General features: G+C 38.4%; 1 pseudogene; it reads right to left on the bottom strand.

Moving 5' to 3' along the window:
• Nucleotides 1-231: 231 nt before the first annotated feature.
• On the bottom strand, nucleotides 232-4130 carry LOC145010146 (putative disease resistance RPP13-like protein 1; annotated as a pseudogene).
• Between the last annotated feature and the right edge of the window lie 3168 nt (nucleotides 4131-7298).

Below are 7298 nucleotides of genomic sequence, written 5' to 3'. Positions count from 1 at the left end.
ATATACGGAAATTGAAAATCTTACTTAATAAGTAATATTGCATTTATCAATAAAAAAAAACTAAAAGAATTTGTGATGTTTATCATAAGAGATGGGACGTAATACCTATAAAATCCAAAGAGGGAAACAAGTTGTATAACCCTCTTTCACATTTGTTAAGAAACAATGATTATAATAATGTAATCAAAATGAATTAACCAGTTTTATGTAAGAGACATGGATGATGGTAAATTAGACGACATACCTATTGTAGCTGATCACATCTATTGTCACATTTGATGGGTCGTAAATTGTCTTAAGATCTCCAAGCTTTGGGCAATGCCGAATACTAAGTGTTTTAAGGCAGGGGAGGTGTGGTAAGACCTCTGAAAATGATTCCACTTCCGTAAAACCAACGAGCGATAGAGAAACAAGAGATGGTGGAAGAAGAAAAGATGATGATGATGATGGATTAGTAATAGTATTATTCTTCACATCCTCTGCCACTGCAAATGAAACCACTCCTGAATTTTCACCAAATAACCACAGATCAACTAGTGAGGTAGGAAAATTCTGCAGGCCCCACTCTGACATGGGCTTATTTAAGCATCCTATTGTGAGTTTAGTCAAATTAGGAGGCCACACCCCACAAGGAAAGGAGTAGTCCATACTTGGACATTGACTTATCTCCAGTTCTTCCAAAGATGTGAGACTTTGAAAATGCTCATGAGGAAATGACTTTAGATTCTTGCAAAATCTGATTTCAAGAGATGTTAGGCAAGACATGGGGAGAAAACCACAACCTGTGACTGGAATGGGATTGGGTTGTAATTGTACGTTATCACAATCACTAACTATCGATTCAGTAAGAGGGGATGGGTGCTCCTGCATTGCTGAGAAGGTCAAGGATGTCATTGAATCACAACTACCTATATGCAACCTCTCAACAGTATGTGTACAGTTGTAACTCTCCAATGTCTCACATCTATAAAATATCACAGATTTAAGAGATTCCATGCTCATCCCAAAATTGTCCTCTTTCTCAGCTGATGAAACCAAGTTTTTACAATGAATTACTACCAACTTCTGTAAACTCACAAGACTCTTGCATGCCTCTGATTCTCGTTCCCACAAGTATCTCAGTTCATCACAACTATGAATATATAGATGTTCAACTGCCCCAAGATGCACTAAATCTTTTCCATGTAGTTGAGTAAGTCCTTTAACATTCACCATTTTCAAACTAACAAGTGACGGGGACAAACCAACCATGCTTCTTAACACTGCTTCAGAACATTCTTCTATATGTAAAACCTGAAGTGAAGGTATCAGTCCGATGGACACTTCAGCTAGTTCAGGACAACATTTAATAGAGATCTCATGAAGACAAGGAAATGATGTAGGAGCTCCATGATCATCACTACTATCAATCGACCATCTCTGCCAACCTTCCATATCCTTAAATGTCAGAACTTCAAGTGATGGAAATGCAATGCCAAGAAAAGAATTTATAGGTGCAAGGAACTCAAAACCCACGGTCTTCACCTCACTCATCCTTTCAACAACCAATTTTTTAAGAGACCTTAAACATCCAATTGTTGGTAGATGTGTACTTCTACAAACATATAACGTAATCTCTGTTAAACGATCAAACGAGGGATCCCTGACCCAACTGGGAAATCTCATTCCCATGTTATTCAAAATCTTGAGGTTTTTTAACTTAGGAGGAGGTCTAAGTTCTTTAAGCACTTCATATTCAATCGTCTCATTCCGAGAATCATCAAACACATTATAACTCCATTTCATCTCCAGAACTTCAAGACCCTTCTTTTGATGTAAGTTGGCATCCTTTGCTTCTATTGGATTTATCACTTTGTCTAGACCCATAATGGAAATCCGGCCTTGAAGATCCGATAGGCCCTTAAGGTCAGATACTTTGAACCCGTTACCTTCTTCAATAAAGACCTTGGGTAGACTTTGAAGGCTCGTCAACTGACTGATCCCTAAGGGCATCTTCTTCAAATTCGGAGTATTACTTACGTCAAGATGTCGCAGGTTTATTAACTTTGCAACACTTTCTGGCAAGCTAGATAACTGATAACAGTAATGAAGCAACAAGGTCTGTAGATTATAAAGGTCACTCACTTGTTCCGGCACACATGTGATTAGAGTATAAGAAAAATTAAGGTACCGTAGATGCTTGAGACTACCAATGGATTCTGGTAACTTCGTGATTATCTTACTACCTCGGGACATGTGATTCAAGCCCATGACACTTAGCACCCTCAGGAATTGTAGTTCAAGAAGAACCTTGTCCAAAAAGCTGTCGCTCTCCAAACCATCTGACATGACTAAGAAAGTTCGCAAGTGTTTAGCTCTTTGTAATTCATTAAGCTTTCTGTATGATCCAGATCTTGGACCTACAAGTGAAAAGTGACGAAACTTATCAAAAGCTTCATTCATATCAGATGCATCCACCTCACCATCCAATCTAAAGGAAAACTCTCCTGCAACACTTGTGGCCAAGTCATTTATCAGGTCATGCATCGTATATCCTAACTCGTTCGTTGATTGTTGAAAAAAGGACCTTGATTTTAGCTCATCAAAATACTCATGACCCAAATATTCCATTGACTTGTTTCCTTTTGATTGGGAGAAAAATCCTTCTGCCACCCACAATAGGACTAATTTATTTTTGTCAAACACATAGTCCTTGGGAATTAAGGAGCAATATGCAAACAACTGCTTCAGATGTGGAGGGAGATGATAGTAGCTTAGTTTTAGAGCCGGAAGAATCTTATTTCCATCATCAATATCCCATATCTCACTCTTCAACAACTCCTCCCATTTATCGTCATTTAGATTTCCCTTCAAGACCCTCCCAAGTGCTGTCAAAGCCAAAGGCAATCTACCACATTTCTGAACCATACCTTCACCAAACAACTTAAGTGTTGGATGTTTGTCAAAGTTTTTTTCTCCTAGCGCATGTTGAGCAAATCATGACAGTGCATCTTCATTTGACAAAACGCCTAGAGGGTAAGTTTCTTGCGAGTCCATCACTGATGCAACCCTGATACTCCTGGTTGTGACAATAACTCTACTTCCAGGTGCCCCTACAAGAAGAGGGCTCTGGAGGAGTTCCCACTTACTGTAGTCTTCATTCCAGACATCGTCTAAAACAAGTAAGAACCTCTTCTTTGAAAGTTTTTCTTTGAGGGCAACATGAAGCAGATCAAGATTAGCAAAATCTTCATTTTTCCCAGTTACTGCTTGGAAAATAGCCTTACTAATGTTAGATACATCCAACTCTTCAGCAACGCAAACCCATGCTCTGAGTTGAAAGTGATCCTTCACTTTCTCATCATTGTATAAAAGTTTGGCAAGAGTGGTTTTGCCTATTCCACCCATACCAACTATTGACACTATGCTCACACTTTCATCACATTCTTCTTCCCCCAACAACTTCCCCATCAATGCCTCTTTATCCCCTTCCCGGCCCATGATTTTGGACTCATCAACCAGTGAATTTTGCTCCAACCGTTTCTATGTAATATATTTGACCTTTCAACATTCACCTTCAAACCCAAATCATTTTTCTGGTCAACAAGGTCATGCAATTTGGTGGTGACCTCATCTAGTTTAGAACTAATGTTCCAACCATACATAATGTTGTGAGGAGTGAAATTAGTACAACAATTTGGGACAAATTTCAATACCTTACTAGTGCTGCTGTTGGCACTAGTTTCTTGATTCAACTTGCGTCGCAGAGCTTCGGTGGCCAAATCATCGAGTACATCTTCTATATCGTAAGCCAAATCCTGGAGATGGTTCACCCACAGTTGGACAGCTCTCTCTTTTATATGCTTCTGGCTTGAATCAGTAAGCACGGCTTGGATCAGGGGCAGGTTTTTCCTCCATTTTTTCAGTTGAGAATCGATCCCTTCCGATCGAGCCAGCTTCATCAGGTCACCAGAGAGAAGCTTCTCACACAGCACAGTGATGAGGGCAGTAACAGCGATTTCAGCCATTGGAATTCGGAAAAGGGAAAGATAGTTTTTTTTTTTTGAAGGTTTTGATTTCAAAGGATGAAAATTTGCAAAAGCAAAAGGGTTGACGGAATATAATGCAAATAAGTGTTGAACCTCATTCATAAGCAAAAGAGTTGACTTATATATTTTATAATAATAATAATTAAGTTACAGATATGATTGGGTGGCTCTTGGTTTAGATCCAAAAAGATATTTATTTGCAATATCGATCCTTTATGAACAGGTCAACCTGAACAGCACGACTGTAAAATATATGAAAAATGACCATTCTGCCTTTATGTTCTTCATCAACTTCATCTCTTTCATTTCAATGTTCAAGTAGCATAATAAAACCCTTGAAATGTTCATATCTTTCCTCAATAAATCCTAATCAAATTCAACCAAAACCTATAAATTAAACCTAAAACTAATAAAAACTCAAACTCTAAATAAATCAAAGCTTTACTATCAGAAGAAAACCAAATGATATAATCATGTTCAACTGAATTTTTTATATTTGTTTTTGAAGCTCTAATATGCTTGGCAGCTTCCTGTTCTTTCACAATTGACGATTGATAAATAATAACACACAGGGTAAACAAATTATCAGGATTTTCTTTTTCCTGCTGTGGCCTTGTGGTGGTATAGTAAATAAAGAAGGTTTAGAATGAGAAACAGAGATTGGAAAGTCAAATTAACATTAATAAATCATGGAGTCCCAAGAAGATTGGCAGCATAAAGAATCAATGGAGGTGGTGATACCGCGATACGATTCCGCCAGAATGATTTTCACTATAGTGTTCTTCAAAAAATAGAAATAAGTATGCTGAGAACGGGAAGTGTAAGGGTGCGTTTAGTTGCGGAAAAATTGGCCGTTTTCCGGAAAAGTTTTCCAAGAAAAATGAGAATTTTGAAAACGCGTTTAGTTCGTCTATTTTTCTAAATTTTTCACAGAAAATGAAAATTTTCCGTTTTCTAAAATTACAAAGAAGTTGAAAATTTTTGGAAAAATGATAATCATTGTTTTCCACATTTTTCTAATTCCAAAATTTTTCTAAAATATAAACACATCCACTCCCACCCCATCCACCTCTACCTACCCTCACCTTAACACCCTCCCCCCCCCACACACACACCCGCACACCCCCCCCCACACACACACATACATACCCACACACACACATACACATACTTACCCCCCCACACACACACATACACATACATACCCACCCACAAACACAAACACACATACATACCCACACACACACCCACCCACAAACACACACACACACATACACATACATATCCACCCACACACACACCCACCCATAAACACACACACACATACATACCCACCAATGCACCCACACACACACTCACACACATACCCACCCACACCCCCACAAACACACACCCACACACACACAAACTCACACCTACCACCACCCCCACCCTCACAGACACACAAACCCACACACACACACACACAAACCCACACCTACCCCCACCCCCACCCTCACAAACACACACACCCACACAAACACACACTCACAACCACTGTCGTCGACCCACTACCGTCACCGCCCCGACCCACACCCTACCACCACTACCGTTTTCAAAAAATAAAAACCGATAGAAAAATACACATCTAAACACGTTTTCTAATTTTCTAAAACTGAAAATGAAAAATGAATAAGTTTAACTAAACGCGTTTTCTAAATTTTTCAATGAAAAATGAAAATGGAAAACGAAAATTGAAAAGGGAAAACAAAAAACGGAAAATGAGAATTGTTTTTCCGTAACTAAACGCAACCTAAGCGTCTTCAATATCTCTCAATTTTACACTGATTTCCCTCCCCGCGATACAAATTTCTCCTGAACTCAGCCCTAAGAATTGCTCTCGATCCTCATCCCATCTGTAATTGTCCCGTGTTTCTTTCAGAGAAATTCCCCCTATCTTTCCGGCCTTTCCGCCAGTGGAAGCAAAGTTAAGGGCTGGCGAAATCGCATCAACGTTGGTGACGGTAGCTCAGCCACAAAAGAACCATGTGCGTTGTAATCTGGGGTTCATTCAAAATGGAGTGCAGCAACAGTACCAACGATCTGAACTCGGTGACGTAAAGCCAAACTTTTATGTTGTAAGGTGTGCCGTTTGTTTTTTTTACAGCTTCAATAAAAAGGATAATATTTCATTAATTAAAAATAAAAATATCATACATTTCATAACTTAAAAAAAACCTAAAAATTTAGAAAAACAAATTAGAAACATAAAACCTACAACTTAAAAAAAACACCTCAAATGATTAAAAACTTGAAGAAAAAAAAACTATAAATTAGCCACGATTGGCCAAATGTTTTTTTCACTTCCTCCTTCATCACCAAAATAACTTGAAGCTCGTCCCCGGTTATACTCGACGTGTCCACCGCTACTATTCGCATGTCGATGTCCCTTTGTTTCCGAAGCTCTCTTTCAGAAGCAAGTTGCAAAATCTTGTTCATTCTATTTTTTATATCCTTCATATCGGCCTCTATTTCTTTCGACTATCTGAATCTCACGCGTTGTCTTTGCTTTTGTTTTTTGCTTTGTCTCTTTCCATTGGTCGGGAAGGTAGTGAAACTGGAACAGGTTCATCTTCATTCAAATCGAATTGACACACAAGCATCTGATGTAGTGTGGTCAGATTCAGATGTTCTGCTGTGTTTTTGAACCAGTTTCGATATGCTCCTCTGATGTTTTGTTGTTTCGCCATTTATTGTTATCTTTCATAAAATTTCAAATTTCAAGAAACTTGAAAGACTTCACGTTTTCTTTTTGATACACTTTCGGCGCTTTCTGCAAAATCACATTATCATTTTCTCCACTTTTCCATTGACGTTTCATGTTGTATATAAATCATTAAACAACATGACTTCCTTGTTCATCTTCCCCCATTTCGTAAACATTTGATGTTTTGAACTATAGTCTCCATGATTTATTCCTTTGTGGAACCTATGTAAAACCCGAATCCAAAAACAGTCGTGCTTTTGATCTTTTCCAATCGTCTCATATTCCGAAATATCAATTCATTATTGTGCCAACACTAACACTTCTAGGGGTTCCCAACATTTAACATGCACCTTCTCTTTTCTTTTAGTTGCTGCTTGAATGGGCTAAGTTTCTTCAATGAATTCCGGTTCAGAATTAGAAACGACCATTCGTGGTTGTGGTTGTGCTTGTGTTTGTTGAACAAACTCAAGTTGAGACAAAATCAAATGGATTAAAATTTGAGTTGGGTTGTGATAGTGGTTGTG

This window comes from Lactuca saligna, chromosome 1, assembly GCF_052625555.1.
Source record: "Lactuca saligna cultivar CGN05327 chromosome 1, ASM5262555v1, whole genome shotgun sequence".
NCBI classification, from domain to species: Eukaryota; Viridiplantae; Streptophyta; class Magnoliopsida; order Asterales; family Asteraceae; genus Lactuca; species Lactuca saligna.
This window is presented reverse-complemented; position numbering and strand designations above follow the sequence as displayed.